Here is a 21,608-nt window from a genome sequence, read left to right as displayed (position 1 = left end):
AAGCTACAAGTATATATTGAACAGCACGGGGAATATAGCCAATATTTTATAATACCTCTAAATGGGTATAGCCTTTAAAAAATGTGAATCATTACCTTGCACATCTGTAACTTATGTAATATTTTACATCAATTATAATCCAATAAAAATAAATATTAAAAAATAAAATAATACATTATGCCATAAAAAAATAAAAAAGAAACAATAAGTATAGTGAAACAGTAACATAGGGATAAAAGTAGAGCAAACCTTTAAAAGAAAGAAAAATAAGGAAGTCAAATGAAACCTTAAACTGAAGTTTAAGCAGTTATCAGATTGTCACCAGAATGCCTCATATCTTAATCTGATGATTTTATATGTAAAATTTAGTATTCTCATATTGTTTTCAGCATGCAACCAGTAGTTTACATTATCAGAGTTCATATTGTAGATACTAATCTTAAGATCTAATTATAAAGAAGAATTCTGTTATGTTGTTGCTGTGGCTTAAGAGTTGCATGTTTGACTTGGGGACTGGTTTCCACAGAAAATAACCTAATTACTCTATATACTTTATATCCTAAGAAAGTACCTCTGATACATAGAAAGCAGCTTGGTTGCTGGAAGACTGTTCAGTTTAAGAGATTCAGGCAATTAAAAATTTAGGGTACAATTTCCAAACAGTGTTTTAAAAAATGAAAAATGACTAAGCCTAGATAAATAAAATGGACTATTAGTTTTGAATTTGCATGTCATGAAGATAATAATTAGTAATAACCTCATAATAGAATTGGGCTTGATCCTATATCCTCTATTCTAAATCATTTTTTTTTCTTCTTTGCTATGTCATTAAACATTCCATATCATTGCACAATCAATAGCACATGAAGCTTTCCAACTAATTTAGTATTTCTTACATCAACTTTTATGAACAGTGGAAAAACTTTCCAACAATTTTTTGGACTTGTTTTTTGTAGATATAAGAATATAAAAGAGAATCAAAAGGTAAACTACAAGCCTAAGAAGGTAAGATAAATATAGCTCAGGATTATTAATGCAGTTCAGTTCAGCAGATAATTTTACCTGCTCTGTACTTGACATTGTCGTTGTTACTGGAAGGATTAAAAAGACAGGATTATTCAATTGAATATAATTCAACAAATATTTACTTAATGGCTACCTACTTTGCACCTGGTAGGCTTTTAGACATGTGAGATGCAGAGATAAATAAGAAATGATTTTACTGTTCAAAAAGCAAATAGTTTATTTACAATAAATGCATGAATGTGTTCATTGTTAGGATATAATTGAAAAATATGTATAATCATATTAAATATTTTAAGTGTTATTAGAGCAAGAAAATCAAATATTCATTTATTTTAAAGAATGGCAATTAAATCTAGTGAGGCAATCATTAAACTGAACAGATTATGAAGATAGAGATTAGGGATAGGTGGGATATTTCCTCCTTGGAAATTTATGCTTCCCATCTTCATAATTTTAGTCTGCCCCTGAACTAGAATTTATGGTTATAGTATGAGGGAACATACACAACTAGGATTCCATTAAACCTATACCATGCCTATTACTGGTTAGTTTTATACATCAACTTGGCTGGACCACAAGTTGCCACAGATTGGTCAAACATTATTCTGGATATGTTTATGAAGATACTTTTGGATGAGATTGATATTTGAATCAGTAGACTAGTAAAGCACAATGACCTCTCAAATGTCGATGAGTCTCATCTAATCAGTTGAATACCTGAATATAATAAAAAGTCTGAACTTCCCACAAATAAAAGAGAACTCCTCCTGTTTGACTTGTTGAGCTGATCTTTCCCTGCCTTCGGACTTGAACTAAAGCACTGACTTTTCCACGGTCTTGAGCCTACCACCTTTTAAACTGGAAATTATACAGCCAGCTCTTCTGGGTCTCAGGCCTTCAGACTTGGATTAGAATGACATCATTGGCTTTCCTGGGTCTCCAGCTTGCTGACTGAAGATCTCCTAATGGTTCTATTTCTCTGGTTTACCCTGATTATTGTGAGACAAGTGACAAAATGTGACCAAATCTCAAAGATTCACAGGAGCCTATCTTAGTGCTTCCATGACCAGTGTTAAACTTGCTTCAAAGCAGTCTATCCCAAAATAAGTCTGGCTGAGAGTTTTAGGAATCCTGTGTTATTTTAAAGCATTTATTTATTTATTTATTTTTTGTCTTTTGTCTATTTAGGGCCCACATTTGCAGCATATGGAAGTTCCCAGGCAAGGGGTCTAATTGGAAATATAACTGCAGCCTAGGCCACAGCTACAGTAACACCAGATCCGAGCCTCGTCTGTGACCTACACTACAGCTCAGGGCAATGCCAGATCCTTAATCCACTGAGCAAGGCCAGGGATCGAACCCACCACCTCATGGTTCATAGTCGGATTCATTTCTGCTGTGCCATGATGGGAACTCCAGACAATTTGATAATTTGAAATTAGTTTTATATAAAATAAATAATAACATGCATATCCCAACTTAGTTTTGTTCTGTCAGTTATAACTGGAAAAAAAATCATGGTTAATACAAAAAGAGAGACATGGTAAATTAATGACTCAGAGTAGACAACAATCATGGCACAATGGAGGAGTCTATATTTTAACTGTTATTAATGGAAGAAGTGAAAAGTTCAAGTGACTTAAAGCTATTTAGTTTCTATTTTTCTTTATATTCTGTCTAAATTACCTTAATTTTTATTGTAATGTAGATGCTCAGAGTTAAATATATCATATTCTGCAGTTATTTCACACTATTATTCTTTATAGCTCTTTATTTTATTCTAATGACACATTTCCCCATCATCTTTAATTGTTCTCTTCACAATAGATACTAATTTATTCCTCAATACATTTAAAAGTATTATTTTATCCACATATGGCTAGTTTACTTACATGATTATACAAGTGGCATTTTATGTTATAAATCTTGCACTGCTTTCTTTTTGTAATCTATCCAACATTTAAAAACTATGCTTGTATTTCCATGTGTAAATCTAGTTCAGATCTTCTCAATATTGAAGCATATTCCATTATCCAGTCTCTTATTGATGCTTCCAATTTCTTACCATCAGAACAAATACCAGAAAGCACACAACTTTGCACATGCTATCTTATGAACCTGAGAGTGTCTCTGATATATAACTTTAAGTATAACTGTTTAATTAAGTTATAAAAATGTTGGAGTTCCCACTCTGGCACAATGGCATTGGCAGCATCTCTACAGTGTTAGGACAAAAGTTCAATTCCTGGCCTGGCACTGTGGGTTAAGGATCTGGCATTCCCACAGCTGCAGTGTAGGTTGCAACTGTGACTTGGATCTGCCCTGGCCTGGGAACTCCATATGCTGCAGGGTGGCCAAAAAATAAAAAATGAAAACATAAATAAATAAAAATGTTTTTATCACTTAAGTACCATGTGATTGATTTATAAAGTGACCAGAACTAATTTACATTCTTACATGAAGTGCATGAAAGTTCCTGTGACTGTATATCCTGGTTGGCATATGATGCTACCTAATTTTCTACATTTGCTGTCCTAGAGGAATATTTGTTGCATTGTGTATTTCCCTGATGGCCAGGGAAATTGAAAGTCTCTTCATGTACTATCAGGGCATTTCTGAATCTCTCTTTGTGAATTTATCAAGCATTGACTTTGCTTCATTTTCTATTGTATCTTCCATCTAACTCAAATTGTAGGAGTGGAACTCTATATATTCTAAATATTATATTTCAAGTAGCTTCAACTGTTTCAAATACCTTTATTGACTGAACTTGTCTAATATCTTTGTCTGTGGTATCCTTTGTTGAAAATAACTTCTTAACTTTACTTAAAAATACAATCAAATTTACTGTTGTTAGTTGAACTTCTTAGGTCTTAAGATGTAATTCCCAACCAAGTTCATAATAATATTGCCCTAGATTTTCTTCACTAATTGCATAGCCTTACCTTTCACAGTTGGGCTTTAATCCATCCAAAGTTTATTATTGTATATAGTGTGACTTGGATTTTGCTTAAAATTTCCCCAACATCATCTAGTAAATAAATATTTTTTTCTCAGTGACCTGTGATACAAATACTATCAATAAAATTGATTCAAGTATTTATAAAATGTTTTTCTCATATTCAAGTTCAGAATCACTTTCAGAATACAGCTTCTTCAAAAAACCCATTGGAATTTTGTTTGCCTATTTTATTGAATTTATCTTATGTATTTCTCTGTAAAAATTGAATGAGAAAAAGAAAATTTGGTGTTTGCAAAGAACCTACTATGTGTTTGGGTTATAACTTCGCTGGAATGAGATAGAAGCTGATTATTAAAAAAGACAAATAATATCTAAGCTTACCAGAAAAAGGCCCATAGAGATTAAAATGACAAATAATTTTCATTTTTAATTAAATAAGGTAATAATTTAATTAATATGTGACAAAGTATGGTAAAACAAATTTTTATAACTTGGTGGGAGTGTCATTTTTACATTCTTTCTTGAACATTCTTTGTCAAAACTGTTAATATCTTATATATAAGCAGACCTTTTGCAGACAGATATCTACTCCCAGAAATTTATACTAAGGAAATAATTGTACAAGAAGGCAAAGATGTATGCATTAAGACATTCATTGAAGCATTGTTTATAATTGTAAAGACAAAGTATATATTGTTATCACTCATTTATAGAACATTTTAAATTGTGCTTCATCCACACAATAGACTATACTCAGTCACTAAAAATTATGTTATAGGAGTTCCCATTGTGGCACAGTAGAAATGAATCTGACTAGTATCCATGAAGATGCAGGTTCAATCCCTGGTCTCGCTCTGTGGACTGGAGATCTGGCGTTGCTGTGTGCTGTGGTGTAAGTTGCAGATCTGGCTCAGATCCTGTATTGCTGTGGCTGTGGCATAGGCTGGCAGCTATAGTTTGAATTAGACCCATAGCCTAGGAACTTTTATATGCCATGTGCAGCCCTAAAAATAAGTAGAATAGAATAGAATAGAATAGAATAGAATAGAATAGAATAGAATAGAATAGAATAGAATAGAATAGAAGAGTAGAATAGAAATTGTCATAGATTGTGATGTATGTGCCTGACCTGAAGCTTTTGATTCCTGAATGTCCATTTCAAAGATGACATTTGGAATTAACATATTGGCAGCTAGATGTTACAGCTACAACTAGAAATGAAATCAGGTAACTCTTACCCATGAAGTTCACCTTTTAGAAAATCCTTGGAAACCTAGATAACTAATCATTTGCCTGATCCTGCTTTTCCCTTTTCACAACCAAATTTCATTTCTTGTGTTCTAAATTAGCCAATAAAGAGTAAACTTGGACCCTACCCTGAATCCTAATAGAGACAGAGCTTCAGATCCATGCTCCTTCTCTCTCTCCCCCCACCATCAGCCTCTCTGTGTGAGTAATCAATCTTGATTTTTCAGTTACTTGATGGTTGTGGTTGAGATATGTCCTGCAGTCATATTAAGAACCACAAGGACTGGTTGTTCCACAACATTGGGGGAGTGTCTGTCTGGCTTTGCCACAAGTAGTAGGGGCCCAAGAAGTGTCTCAGGCATTTCTAGCTGATAGCATTGCTATCAATAGTCTGTGAGCAATGCAACAGAGATGTATATTATTTCTGGGAACCATATAATAAAAGTCAAAAGCAGCTTACAGATAGATAAATATAATGAAATCCATTTTTTAAAAATCAGAGAGATGGTATATATATACATATATACATATATACACACACATATATGCTTTGTGTGTGTGTTAAAGATTTGTGTTTATCTATGAATAAGACCTACAAGTGATTTTTTTTATTTTCTATCAATATTTATTTTTTCCAGCATAGGCATGAATCTTTCTATATTTCAAATTGTTAACAAAAATAAAATTGATAAATTAGACACACTTCTTTCAAATAATATGTAAACCACCATCTGACTTTCAGTTGTCATATCATTTACATTTAAGATATCTTGTGGTTGTTTCATGCTATATATTTTGCTTTCCCATTTAAATTATAAACATCAGGGAAAGTCCTAATTCTTGAATATTATTATTATTTTTTTTTTTTATTTTTTAGGGCTGCACCCACGGCATATGGAGGTTCCCAGGCTAGGGGTCAAATCGGAGCTGCAGCTGCCAGCTTATACCACAACCACAGCAACACAGGGTCCAAGCATGTCTAAAAGCTATGCCATAGCTCACACCACAAAACCGGATCCTTAGCCCACTGAGCGAGGCCAGGGATGGAACCTGCATTCTCATGGGTAGTAGTCGGCTTCATTACCACTGTGCCACCATGGAAAGTCCAGTTTTTGAATATTATTGATATTACTAGATAGGGATACTAGAAATATCTACTAGATCTTCCAAATGTAACTGTAAATGAACAAATTACGTGCATTGACCTCTTGTGAAGTTGGTGCCAATGAGCTTCTAAGGTCTGGTGGCACTGTTTGTAAGCTCACATTTGTGGACTTGCAAAGACAAGGTCAAGATAATGCCATGCTTTGTAGCTCTGTCTATTATTATTCTTTATAATGTTTTTCAATTTGATATTTAAAAAAATCATAATTTCAAAATGTGTATTTCTTTCTCATTGTTGCACATGGGCTGTAGAAGTTGCACAACTGAGCAGTGGTCAGGACACACACATACCATATACATATAAGTGGAAAGCATCCTGAGAACATTAGAGCATGTGATTATTTCTCCATACAGCTTTTAATGTTATAGTAGAATTAGAAACAAAACTAACTCAAAGCAAAATTGATCTCATGATTATTGCAATATAGACTTGTTCTCTTTATAGAGAAAATTGTCTCACATAAACAGCAAACCAGAAAAAAACAGCATGACTAGTTTAGGAAATACGATTTTTCTTTAAAAAAACAATTTTAATTAAAAAATGTGTGTAGCAGTTATATCTTATATTTTTATCACAAAAATATCCTAGTCAACTAAACTAAATCCAGAAGAATTTTTCCCAGTTGCTATACAGGAAACCCTGATGAAATGACATTAAACAAGCCTTTTTTAGTTTTTTTACCATTTAATTATTTTTATTTTATAAAAACACCATTTGTACTAACTTAATGGCATTCTCAAATTTATAGTAAATACACTAATGAAAAAGTAAGTCTTTATGTTGGACATTTGTTTGCGTATTCCTGAAACGATAATTTAAAAATTAACAGCTATGAGACCTAGGTTTTTATATAATTGTCAGAAAGTTGCTGCATACTTCAAATCACTGTTATTGCTTTCAATCTTTCATCTAAGCAGATTTAAATAAGTATTTCAGAGAAGAAGTCAGGGACACTTTTTGACCTATGGTCCTATTTTTCCAAGGTAATGCTAATATAATCTTCATAAGCACAATACATCCACACTTAACGATAGGTAAGTCCCAGATAAGGGTTATATTAAAAACATATATTTTTATCTCTCACCAATTCTGCACAAAATGATTCTCTGTTGTGGCAAAGTTTACCAGCTTTGCTTCTTAGCTTTAAAAATAATACTGAATAATGAATATAACGTTTGATTCTAAATTAATTAAGTCTATTTTTCAGACATAAAGGAAGGGGTACTGTCAATGATAATCTAAGAGGTTGGCCATAAAAACTCTGTGACAGAATATGAAATTAATAGTATATCAAATATATTTAGAACTATGTTGTAAAAGGTGTTAAATCATTTGCTGTTGAAAACAGGAATATCAATTACACCTATTAACACCTTTCAGTACTTAGATTTGCACACATATTAGTTGGTTATCATATTCCTCAGTCTCTGCCATTCTCTTCTTAGAAATTAATAATGACAATCTCCTATTTAAAGGAGAAAGATTACACACCACCTGAAGGCATGTCAGAAATTGTTGACAGATATTATTGGTTATGTCTGATTTAGAACACAGTGTAAGGCTACAAAAAATCCTACCACATACGGATTTGTTATTTCTGATTAGCTATTCTCAGTGACTACTTTATTATGTAATCAAGATTTATCATGCTAATCTATATTCAGTTCTCCTCACCTAGATATAAAAGAGCTAATTCCTACCCCCCTGGCAGCTAGGCCAATAGGTGGTGTGTGGAAGTGGCATGGGTCATCATGACCTGATGAATTTAAATCCTTATACAGAAGCTCCCAACCATCTCTTCTGTCACAGCAATGATGAACGGGTGTGTTACATGAAGATGTGGGAGACTAAGGCCCAAAGATTGTTGAGCAGCTGCATGGAGAATCAATCTATTAGAGTCTCTCACACCCATGGTGACTATAGCTCGAGTGATAAAAACGTCTACTGTATTAAGCTACTGAAATTCTTGTGTTTGCCACTGCAATAGTGCCTCATAGTCCTGGCTTAGGCAATAATTTTCCCTTTCAATAAGGGGAAGAAGATCCCAAGTACATGGGAGTTCACTTAGAAACTGGGTACAGAGTTTACATAGTTGAAGAAGACGGCTCCATACTCTTCTACTCTTCTGTTTTGACACATAATTGCTTTCAGCAGTCTAGAATCAATCATAAATGGTGTAATGATAGATTATTGTTTAAAGCGGTTGATATTACTTATGATAACTAAGATTAGAAGGAATTTCTGTGAGGTAAATTGTGATAATCCTGCTGGGAATTGTCACCTATGTCTGTTGTTGGAGCAAGGGCAGAATTATATACATATATATACATACAAACATATATACATACACACAAAATAAATGTGTGTGTATATATATATATGTATATATGATTTCTCTATTATGAAATACTGATATAGTTTCAGGATGTGTATATACATGGAGAGTAGACATTTGTTTACTACCAAACCTGTGTTAGAAGTGTTCCTCTTATCATGGTTTGGGCTTTCATTGTATGCTTTTAGTTGGAGTAAAATTGATTGGAAGACTGAGTAAAGTTTAGAATGATCTAGGGTAAGGGAAATAAAACTTCTCTTTGTGTAGACCTAGAGAACTACCTTAATGATTTGTGGAAGCTAATGTTCAGATAATACCACACTAGCAGCCAAAACACCTGAAAATGCTATAATTTCGAACACCTTTCTGAGAAAAGGGAAAGGAAGAACGAGAGTCTAAGAGAAAGAAATTATTCAATAGTATGTGTCAGCAAATAGTGACTCTAAAATAGACCAAAACAAGGTCAAGATTTAAGCAAATGCTTTGGTTGTACAACAGCCATAGTACTTGCACTTGATTCCAAGTCATAGCTCTTCTCTGATCTTAGAATAAATGTTGATTTTTTTTGTGGGAGGGGAGAGGGGCATTACTCTACTCAGCTATGGAATAAACAATTGGCCTGCAAAGTCTCTTCCATTGCAAATGTTCCATTCTATTGCGTAACTGTAGCCATCCTTAGAGCCACCTTCAGCTAGGAATTCTATTCTGTTTAACATAATTAATCTAGTTCCTGTTGTGCTGAGAGAAAACACAGGTATAACACAAAGTTGAGTGAGAAACAATCCCAGCCCTCAAGCAGCTCACATGTCCAAAATTGTCTAGAACTCGTCACCTATTGCCATGGTGAGGAATCTATACTTGATATTTTTGGACTAAAATAAATGTTGCCTGGAAAAATGTGAGAGGCACACTTTTCTAGGGTGAAATGCTCTTAGTTACTTATAACCTAAAGAACAGATGGACTGTTAATGGGCTTAATGTTCACATAAGCATTAAATCACAGATGAAAAATTGCAACTAATTATATGCACTTAACCCCTCACAAATTCTTGAACTGCTGAGCTTGATCAGGGAGTGGAGCAGAACCTAAACAGTGCACTAAATTAGTTGGAGGCTGAAGTCTTTGTTTCCAAATTCTCGTTAATAATTATAATTCAATTTAATTATGAGGTCCTACTAATTTAAAGATTTCATGTCTTCTAAAGTAACTTTATATGCTAAATTGGAAATGATATGTCCGCTTATTAAAATTGAGACAAATTGAGGAAAAGGATCCTCATTTTTAACAAGGATTACCTACATACCTACATGAACATTCCTGTGTGACTCAGCAGATTAAGGAGCTGTTGTTGTCACTGCAGTGGCTTGGGTCACTGCTGTGGTGAGGGTTTGATCTCTAGCCCGGGAGCTTCTACATGCCACAGGCATGGCCAAAAAGAAAAACAAATACAAACGAAAAATCTTTCAATAGTATCAAATGCAAAATAGGGACAAAATTCAAGCTTTTAAGTGAAGTGTTAAGAGTAAAGGGATGAGAAAGAGAGTGACATATAATTATAGGAGCATACATTCTTTTCTTTCTTTTTCTTCTCTTTTTATAGATGTATGGAAGTTCCCAGGCTAAGGGTCAAATATGAGCTGCAGCTGCAGATTCAAGCCTACACCACAGCAATGGCAACACTGGATCCCAGCTGCATCTTTGATCTACTTGTAGCAACGCCGGGCTTATAGTAACACCAGATCCTTAATCCAATGAGTGAGGCCAGGGATCGAACCTGCATCTTCACAGACACTATGTTGGGTTCTTAACCTACTGAGCCACACCAGGAACTCCTAGGAACATAAAGTTATAAAGAACATAAAATCATTTTTAATGCCTATAATGATGAGGTCCAGTTTAGCCTTGATATCAACTTTATATTTCTCTGCTCCCTTCTAGTTGATATGTATTTTAACACTGCACATGTCCTGGGTGAATCATAGGTGAAGAAGTTATGTTCTTACCTTTCCCAAGTGTGCTACTCAGAGGTCCATGCAGAATTTTTCTGGATTCCCATCTTTACTTAAAGGGAAATTTTCACAATCTCTGGAGGCACTGATGTCCTACAAATGAAGGAGGAGGATGTCCTCAAGAACTTTGCAGCAGGAACCCTCTTAGGTGACACCAACCTGGATTTCCAAATGGAACAGTACATCTACAGAAGGAAAAGTGGTGGCATCTGCATCATAAATCTGAAGAGAATCTGGGAGAGGCTTCTTTTGGCAGCTTGTGCCATTGCTGCTATTGAAAACCCAGCTGATGTCATTGTCACATCCTTTGGGAATACTGGCCCATGAGCTGTGCTGGAGCTTTCTGCTGCCACGGGAGCCACTCCTATTGATTGTTGCTTCACTCTTGGAAACTTCACTAACCAGATCCAGGCAGTTTTCTGGGAGCCAAGACTTCTGGTGGTTATTGATCCCAGGGCTGACTACCAGCCTCTCCCAGAGGCCTCTTATGTTCACCTACCTACCATTGCTCTACATAACATAGACTGTTCTCTGCATTATGTGGACATCACCATCCTGTGCAACAGCAAGGGAGCTCACTTAGTGGGTCTGATGTGGCGGCTGCTCACCTGGGAAGTTCTGTGCATGTGTGGCACCATCTCCAGTGAACACTCATGGGAGGTCATGCCTGACCTTTACTTCTGCAGAAATCCTGAGGAGATTGAAAAAGAAGAGCAAGCAGCAGCTGGGAAGGCTGCAACCAAGGAGGAATTTCAGGGTGCATGGACTGGTCCAGCTCCTGAGTTCACTGCTACGCAACATGATGTTGCAGACTGTTCCAAAGGCACGCAGGTGCCCTCTTTGCCCATCCAGCAGTTCCTTCCCAAAGCCTAGAGTGCTCAGCCTGCCACTGAAATCTGGTCCTTAGTGATCCCTGCTCAGGCCACCGAATGGGTAGGAACAACCACTGAGTGCTCTTAAGTTGTTCGTCCACAAACTCTTAAAATGGAAATAGGTTAATGGAAAATAAACAGTTTATAAAAAAAAAAAGAAAATAAATAAATTATATTCTTCTTAAAAAGTTTTACTCAGTCACAAGATAAATATAAGGAGACATTTTCTTCTTCAGGGTCTAGCATTCCCAAATATATTAATTTCTCCACTTTTGTAAATAAGGAGCAAATGAACTAAAATACAAATCTATCAGATAAAGTATGTGACAAAAGGCCTTATCTTCAGGTGAATTCCTTCATTATCTGACTCATTTATAGCCAAAAATTTAATGTTTTTATCAGGAATTCATTCCCAAATCTCTATTTTTATATAGCTATGATTTTGAGATTTATGATTCATAAATCTCTGATTTTCACATAGCTAAAACAGTGAATGAATATGTTAACGGAAAACTAAGTCAAAATAAAATATCAAAACATAGTATGGACACATTTTAAAAAATAAATCTCAAACCATATAGAATGATATAGATTCAAGTCATCTTTTCTGCCCTGTGTTGTACTACCCAAACTAATCTCCATACATTTGGTACTACAATGATAAGCTTGAAAGTAAAAGTTATTTTCTTTTCAATAAAATACTAATTCATCTACAAATGGCATAAAATGCTTTATATTTAAATTGGAGAGATTCCATGTTTTCTCTTGCTCTAAAAAAATCTGATACTACTGACAAACATCTGATTATATCTATATAACAGGGAAGAACCAGGACCAGCTTCCAGATTTTCTTTTTTCATTTATTTATTTATTGCTTAACTGAGCCCCATTTCTTTCTTTCTTTCTTTTTTTTTTTTTTTTGTCTTTTGTCTTTTTAGGGCCGCACTTGCGGCGTATGTAGGTACCCAGGCTGAGTTGAATTGGAACTATAGCTGCCAGCCTACACCACAGCCACGCAATGCAGATCCAAACTGAGTCTGTGACCTACACCACAGCTCACGGCAATGCCTCATCCTTAAACCACTGAGTGAGGCCAGGGATCAAACCCACAACCTCATGGTTACTAGTCAGGTTCGTTAACCACTGAGCCATAATGGGAACTCCTGAGCCCCATTTCTGAGTATTTCTCCACTCTTTACCATACTTACTGTTATAGTGGGAGTCATCTGCAAATATTGCTGATTTTCTAGAAAACATTGCTTGGCCTACAAAATAATGTAGGCTTTACTGTATGGGTATCATTTAGGTGTAGGAAATTATGAGAATTATTTAGCCATATTTATAAGGACATTTAAGCCCTACAAAAAATGTACTAAAAAATCAGAAATCTTCACTCTAGGGGGAGTCAGTAGGATGCACAAATTACCTTTTCCCTTGGGAGAAAATTTTCATTCTTCTGGATACTCTAAAGAGGTAAATCTATTAGCTCTTATAGGTCTTAGGCCACTAAATATTGTCAGTACGTTGTCACATCAGAGTTTTCAATAAGGCTTTCTGACTTAGAAAAGAGGAAATGACATTGCCCTTGAAAGATAAACTGAGAAATAGGACTTAGTGGTTCAAAGCAGACACATGCAAAATAACTTGAAAAAGGCAGAATACATTTAAGAACTACAAATGAACTACCTGCAATTGAATTTATTATTACAATAATATAAATAGTTTTTATTGAAACTTGTACTTACTCAATATGGACGTATAATGTGTGTGTGTGTGAATTTGTATATGTATATTTTTCTTTCCTTGGACGGGAATTTGGAGTTCAAATACTAAAGTACCTTATATAAGGTTCCAAAGTTAGTAAGTGATGGAACCAGGTCTCAGATTCAAGTCAAATTCTACCAGCTATTCTGCTTATTTCAATAAAATATATGCCAATGAGAAGGGAAATTTGTTGATCATTGAAACAGAGAAGTCATGTCACACAGGTTTTGAAAACAGATCAAATCTTAGCCCAGCCTTATACTTGCTTGCATTATTTTCCTGGGGAGTGATAATGTGAAAATAATAAATGAAATACTTAATATACTTCCTGGCACTAAAAATGGAGAGTGAAATAGTCAGGGTTACTGAATCTCTTGCATTGACTCTCTTGCAGGGGAAAAAAAGGCATTGCTCTATGAAATATGATTCCCCCCGCATTGGCAAGATTATCTGATTGTGAAAATAATGAATAAAATCATATTATCCTAAGCCTGCAATATGTGAAACAATTAAAAATCTTTTGACTCTGAATATGTTGTCCCCAGACAAAATTCTAAATTTGATTGGCTGCCTTTATACATCACCTGTGGAGAAGATTATGATGTTCATAAGAATACAGGCCCACATGAAAGTTATTTTCCATTATAAACTGGTCCATTAACTTGCTGTTTACATATCAATTTTGTGAATTTGATTAACTGAGGTAGAGGATGTGTATCTTTGGGAAGCTAAGTTATTCTTAGTGTGCTATTCAAAATAGGATTCTCAGCTTCTCCATCCCGGCGGAGCCCCTTGAGAAGGAGTTGACCAACTCCTTTTGCTCCCACATCCCCTCTCCAGCCTCACCTTTACCCTCATGTACCAGCCATGCTGAGGGATTGTGTAGCAAAGAGTCCTGCTCTACTTCAGCTCTGGCTCTCACATGTGCTACATTCCATCTCCTCTTCAATTCTGTATTTCTTATTCAGCTTTAGAGCACATTCTAGGCATTGCCTCTTCTAAGAAAATGTTTTTGAACTATTATTTGGGTTAAAGTTTCCACCCTTGTGTTTTCAGTCACCTTGTGCATAAAGTTATTATAGCAATTACCAGGGACCATTCTAAGTGTCTGCCAGCACTATTAACTCCTTGAACACAGGCATGACATAACTTTATCTTTGAATCCCAGCATTGTACCTAGTCATTTAGTGGGTAACCAAAATATTTCTGTTGAATATACTATTAATTGGTAACCCCTAGATCCTGACACAGATTATGGATAGTATTTTACTCACTGAGTAATCCTTAAGGTCTAGCAATTTATTGAATTCTTAGAAAATATTTATTAAATAAGTAATTAGAGATGACATTTATAGTTGTATGGAAAGAAAACATTAATTTTTATCTCTAAGCCTTTGATAAGCATGGTCAGTATTCTTACTCCCCAGTTATTATGAGAACCAAATACTATTTAAATTTTTGCTTCTTGTAGTCCTTCCCTAGAGAAAAACAACCTAGTTGTTTTAAAAACAATGAAGCATATGCAAGTTTGTTTCTGAGTTATAACAAAATCAGCATCATTGAATGATGGAAATGGAAAATCAAAACTAAACACAGGGACAGAGATTGAATAAAAATATGGCAAGGTGCCCAGACAAATCTCAGTTTACGCAGCAGAAATGAACTGACAATTAGATTTCTGAATCACATTTTTGAGTTGATCTGTTTTTCTTTCTCATGTGTATTTTAGTGGCATGAGGGAGAGAGTGTGAATAGGTTGGTTTGCACTCTCTGGAGTGAAACGATTCAATTATTTAGGAGGTCTGTCATGAAGTAATTGTTTATAAATGCAGACAACACAAATGAGTGGGTTGTAAGCATATGTACATGCAAATGTAGATAAAAGGCATTGCTAATATCTACAGAAGGGAAAATAATTAACAAACTTATAAGGGTCACTGTAATTCTAATGTTAAGACTAATCCTTTGTTCGTTTTATGTTACTCCTCTAATGGGTTTACCATGCATTTTCAATGGTAAGTGATGATGTGCTTGCATTTTTAAAGCAGAAAAGGAAAGACAGAGCATTTTTAACTGTTGGGAGGCTATGTAAAGCAGTGGAAGATTTTGATGGCTGCTTTGGTTGTTCATAAGCAGGTGCCTTGGTACTCACTGTCCCACACCGCTGCTTTCAAGCCTTTTCCCAAAACTCCATGGAATTCTTGCAGTGGCCAATGTTATGAGAGCGTTACAGCATAGGTTGACTCAGTTTGAATTCTTCAGCCTATTTCAGAAACTCTACTAACACTCTCCTTGACCTTTTCTCCTGGGTGAGTCTCACATGACTGGGTCACTTCTTCATTCTCCCCAGCAACATCTTTAATAGGAAAGCCAAATCATAGTCTTGAAATCTATTTTTATTGCCCTTCCCCTGCCTGTATAAGTTTGGTTTCTAAATGGACTTTTTCTTCTTACAATTAATCCTAGAGGATGATAGAATTTGTAGGAACATATCACACAGGCTTCTGTGATTTTGTGAGACTGAGCAAATCAGATTTTAAAGTTCTTGGGTTTTAAGTATATACTTCTAAAGATATTAGCCCTCACTTCTAGTCTTTCTGGTCTAGAGTACTAAGTATCTACATAAATGTTACGCACATATATTATTACTAATATTAATGATAACAGTGATTAGCTGTGTATCATATTCCAGGCATTGTGCTAACCTATTTGTATGAATTACTTCTTGAAACCAAGATAGTCAAGCTTGGTTACTGTCAGTATCCCCACTTAACATGTTTGAAAATAGGTTTCCAGAGGTTAAAACTGCAGTTTGTGGAGCTTATTGATATTTCTGATATTTGAATCTAGACTACTTTATCAAAGATCCCTATGGCTAAATCACCATGCTATAGGATTCCATTCTGAACCCTTTTACATGATGCATTTTGTTATTTAATTTCCACAACTGGGAGCCAGGCTCAATCAGTAATGTAATTGGCCCATATGTAGTGTAGGTGATTTATTAAAAAAAAAAAAATCCACACACACATACACATACAGAGAGAATACAATTTTTTTGGAGGGGAGAGAAAAAAGCCTAAATTTTATTTTATTTTATTCTTTTATTTATTTAATTTTATAGTGATTTTATTTTTTCCATTATAGAGGGTTTAACAGTGTTCTGTCAATTTTCTACTGTACAGCAAGGTGACCCAGTTACACATACCTGTATACATTCTTTTTTCTCACATTATCATACTCCATCCTAAGTGGCTAGGTATAGTTCCTAGTGCTATACAGTAGGATTGAAAAAAAAAAAAACCAGTTTTAAATTGTCATTGATTTATGGTTACATCTTTATACTTACTGTTTGTAAGTGTAAACTTAGTTCATTTGCATAAAGGAATAGTCCATGTTCTCAATGAATCATGTGGCTTTGTTAATACTTTCTTTTATATTGGAAATTGGCCCCGCCTCAAGGAGACCAAAGTGGATGTATTAAAGAAGGTATATCATTGGAGAATTTGACAGTTGAACCAAGTATTAAAAACACTAGCTTTGGGGAGTTCCCTTGTGGCATGATGGGTTCAGAATATGGCATTGTCATGCAGAGGCTTGAGTCACTGATGTTGTGGGTTCGATCCCTGGCCTGGTAGCTTCTGCATGCCAAGGGCTTGGCAAACAAACAAACAAACAAACAAACAAACCCACAATCACTTGTATGAGATTATTTGTGGGAATATATCAATTAGAATAAAGTTGATTTATGAGTGGTGAAAAAAATAATATTGTCTTTCTCAATTTTTTCTATCTCCTTTCTGTCTTCTAGTTTCTTCGCCTTTCCACTGGTGTTTGGTGTTCACTGAAATTCTGATTTTAGTCTGTCCTAATCTCATTTTATATTTTGCATAACCTCATTTCTCTAGTTATTTGTACTACCAATTTTATAATGATGACCCTCAATTCTGAATCTGTTTCCCTGACTGAATTCCTAAGCTTCATGTACATATAACCCCTTATGTGATAGATATTTCAATCCTACTAACCATCTCAATTTGGGTGTCCCATAAGCAGCTCAAATTCAGTATATTTAATAATGAGTTCACCATCTCAGATACCAAGGAATGTTCTTTCTCAGTGGTATTGCAGTCCAGTGCAGTTCAGTTGATGGCACTACTCATTTATTCAAGTTTGTTTTTTTTGTTTGTTTGTTTTGTTTTGTTTTGTCTTTTTTGTGCCACACCTGAGGCATTTGGAAGTTCCCAGGCTAGGAGTTGAATCGGAGCTGCAGCTAACAGCCTACACCATAGCCACAGCAATGTGGGATCCAATATGCATCTGTGACCTACACCATAGCTCATGGCAGCATCTGAGTGAGGCCATGGATAGAACCTGCATCTTCTTGGATACTAATTGGGTTCGCTGCTGCTGACCCACAACAGGAACTCCCTATTCAAGTTTTTTAAAAAGGAAATTAATCAAGATTTTTCCCTTCTTCTCTTACTATCATATCCATTAAATTGTTCCCAACTAGGAGTTCCCTTCATGGCTCAGTAGTTAGCAAACCCAACTAGTATGCACAAGGATGTGTGTTTGATCCCCAGCCTCATTCAGTGGGTTAAGGATCCAGCATTGTCATAAGCTGTGGTGTAGGTTGAAGATGCAGCTCAGATCTTGCATTGCCATGGTGTAGGCCAGCAGCTTTGGCTCCAATTTGACCCCTAGCCTGGGAACTTCCGTGTGCTGCAAGTGTGGCCTTAAAAAGCAAAAAAAAAGAAATTAAAAAAAAAAAAGAAAAAAGAAAGAAAAAGAAATAAATTGTTCCCAACTTAATTTTGACTTATGTCCAGTTTTCCTCCTTACTTTAAGCCAATTCCTTCTAATCTAGTTTTTTAGGTTTATCTGAGACTTTTTTTCCTTTGAATTTATCTTGATTGCTTTTAGAATGAACTATCTAAAATTCAAAGCTGGCAATTTTATTTCCTCATTCTAAATACTCAATGCCACCCATTACTTGTATCCTGTAAAGATCACACTTTTTAGAATAGCATGAAAGAACCATGATTACTAGCCACTGTCTCTATTGCCTCTTCTCCCATCATTTTTCCCTTATTAATTCCACTGAATAAAAACTTGTAAACTTGATATAATTTCATATGCAATGGATTTATTTTCATATATTTTATCTTTTGCAAGAATGCTTCCTACTTTAGCTAACTTCTACAATTCATCTAGACTAAATATAGCTGCCAACTCTAGGCTGTCTTCCTTAATTTCTTAAGGATGAAATGACTAGTTTTTCTTCCTCCTCTCATAGCATCCTCTATCTCTGCCTGTTTATGAAATAGTTTGTTCACCAGTATATACCACACTATTTTCCTTAAAGGAAGAAACAATGTCTTATTCATTAGGAGAGCCTCATAATCTCATGTGGGTACCAGGAAAATAGGGGGTGAAAATAAATTTTTTGTTGAATTACCAAGAAATACTTCTAAAATGTGTCACTATTTTATTTACCTTTTGCTTTTTTTCCCCAATATTTTGCTTCATACATATTTTCAAATAGGTAATTTCTTTTTGCAAATACACAGATTTTAAAGGCCATGGAAAATGCTACAATACTCTACATCTTGGTGAAGTTATAGATTAGTGCTAATTTAGGTAAGGTGGATTCTACTTTGGAATTTAGATTTAGAGGCATTAATTCAACCCCCCAACTCTCCAGTTTCTCTATTTGTTAAATGAAACTGTACTAGATGAGCATCAAATCACTTCCTGTATGTTCTAAGGATATGTAACTTGCTATTTGAAAAAAATACATTCTGGAAGTTTATAAAAAATAGTCAGTTATGGATATAAGTAGCAAACTAGAATTTTTCCTTGCCCTAAAGAGCTAAAAGATCTGGGTCCAAGAGACAGTAGCAGAGAATAAGAGTGAACATCTTGACACACTTCCCATTATCTATGAATGTGACTTTGTAACTTCATGATAAGGAAGTATTTGTGAGGCCATTTGTTTCCCTTATATCTTTTGTTAGCTTTGAGTTATAACCAAAGTAATATGTTTATATATTTTTTATTGAAAGAAATGTTATCAAAAGCTTTACTTTAGTATAAGCAATGAGATTTGGCTATTTGGAAAAATCATAAAGTAAAATTTATCACTAATTAGATCTATTTCCCAAAGTAAAACAGTTTCAGTAATTTATGAGTCATCATGACAAGATTTCTCTGGTGACCAATTCACAATTTAACTCTGCTGCAATCTATTAGAGATTAAAAACAATTTCCCAGGGTTTTAATTCTTCCTGCATATTTTTCATTGCTTACAGCTGTAGCCAAGCTGATTCTGGATAAACCTGAACATAAAATGAAAGAGACAAACAAAAATTCCAATTTTATTCATTTTAAAAATATAGTCTGGATACCATAATACATTTTGTCAGGCTCAAAATGGACTTAGCAGCAACCCTCTCAAATGTCACAAAAGTCGCAGATAAACCAAAGAGAATATAGGGAGGCATTCTCAGTCCTACCTTTATGAATTCAAATATTATTTATCATCGTCCTATTTTTATAGTGTTAATGATCATGTCCCATTTTGAATAGAAATGTATGAAGTGACTTACTTTAGTGTATAAAGAATCCACGCATCATTTATAAATAATCTTTCAGATTTAACAGAGCACAAAGTGTCTTTAAGAAGTTGACATTTTAAATTGATACATAGCAAATGACTTTAATGATGATGCAATGATGTCCCTATTTTAGATTATAGAGTCTTTCTCAATTTCTGTTCTAGCCCACCGCTGTGGACTTTATTTCTGGTGTGTGTGTTGTGTGCGTGTGAGTGTTGGGGAATAGAATCTCCCCAAATAGGAAGCCCTTCTTATAGAAATGTGGGCAGGAAGGAGAATTAAGAGATTAGTATCAGAAATGAAACTATTAGTATCAGCATATGGCAGTTTCCGTATATGCTTCCTTTTTGCTTTATAACTCATCTCTAGAGAAGCAGCCTAGGTAATGTATTTGTTTCCTAAGCATGTTGTAACAAATCACCACAAACGTAACTTAAAATAAGAGAAATTTACTCTTCAAAGAACTATAAACAGAAGTACAAAGTCAAGCTGTTGGTAGGGTCATGCTCCCTCCAAAGTCTTTAGGATGGAACTTTTCTTTGCCTCTTCCAGATTCTGGTGATTCCAGGTATTCCTTGGCTTGTGATTGAATAACTTAAATTTCTATCTCCATTTTCACATGGTCTTTTTCTCTTCTTCTGTCTCTTATAAGGACATTTGCCTTTGGATTAATGTCCCACCAAGGTAATTCAGAATGATTTAATCTCAAAATCATTAACTTCACTACATTTGCAAAGATCCTTTTTTTTTTCCTCCAAATAAGGTCACATTCAGTTTTCATGGATTAGAATGTGGATTATACAAATATACAAATAAATATATATGTGTGTGTGTGTGTGTGTGTATACATATTTTTTTTGAGGACCATCACCCACCTCATTAATAATTAAGCTGAGTGGTGAAGTATATAACTAGAGGAAACTATCATCTACTTCTCTTCCTGTGGATCTTCCTACCAAGTTCCTTATTAATGTTTTTTACATGAGAGAGGACATAGCCCAGGAAAATCTCAATTTAAAAATGTAATTGATTTTAGCACGGGGAGATCTACTCAAAGTTCTGTAAAAGGGGGTATACACACACACACACACACACACACACACACACACACACACACACACACACACACACACACACACACACACACGGTTCACTTTGCCGTAAACCTGAAGCTAATACAACATTGCGAATCAACTATACCCCAATAAAAATTTTAAAGTGTAGCTGATTGCTGCTTATCTTCCATTTCTCTGGTGCATTCACTATCATGATCCCTCTACTTGCCCTACCCTTCTAAATGCATCTCTCTTTCATGGCTTTCTCTTTGTTTCATGCTGATTCATTTCTCTTTCTCTATTTCCATTTCATTTTCTCTCTACTATTTCCTCATAGATTTAGAACCATAGCTACAGAGCTGCTGTAGCTAGAAATAAGAGGGAAGAACTTTTAATTGCATGGATATTAACTTCTGATTCAAATCCACATCATATGTAGTCAATTTTTCAAAGAGGGAGAGGGGTTAAGAATGTGTTACTATGGCAGTTCCCACAAAGGTGTACTGGGTTAAGAATCTGATTGCAGCAGCTGAGGTGGCTGCTGAGGTGAG

General features: G+C 35.0%; 1 pseudogene; it reads left to right on the top strand.

Moving 5' to 3' along the window:
• The first annotated feature begins 10,902 nt into the window (after positions 1-10,902).
• Positions 10,903-11,706, top strand: LOC146399837 (small ribosomal subunit protein uS2 pseudogene; annotated as a pseudogene).
• Positions 11,707-21,608: the final 9,902 nt, after the last annotated feature.

Source organism: Sus scrofa, chromosome 9 (assembly GCF_054392235.1).
Source record: "Sus scrofa isolate SSC_HxYL_T2T_F1_AM1 chromosome 9, Sscrofa_HxYL_maternal_Yorkshire_Landrace_v2.0, whole genome shotgun sequence".
NCBI lineage: Eukaryota > Metazoa > Chordata > Mammalia > Artiodactyla > Suidae > Sus > Sus scrofa.
The sequence above is the reverse complement of the archived record's forward strand: the minus strand, read 5'-3'. Positions and strand labels throughout refer to the sequence as shown.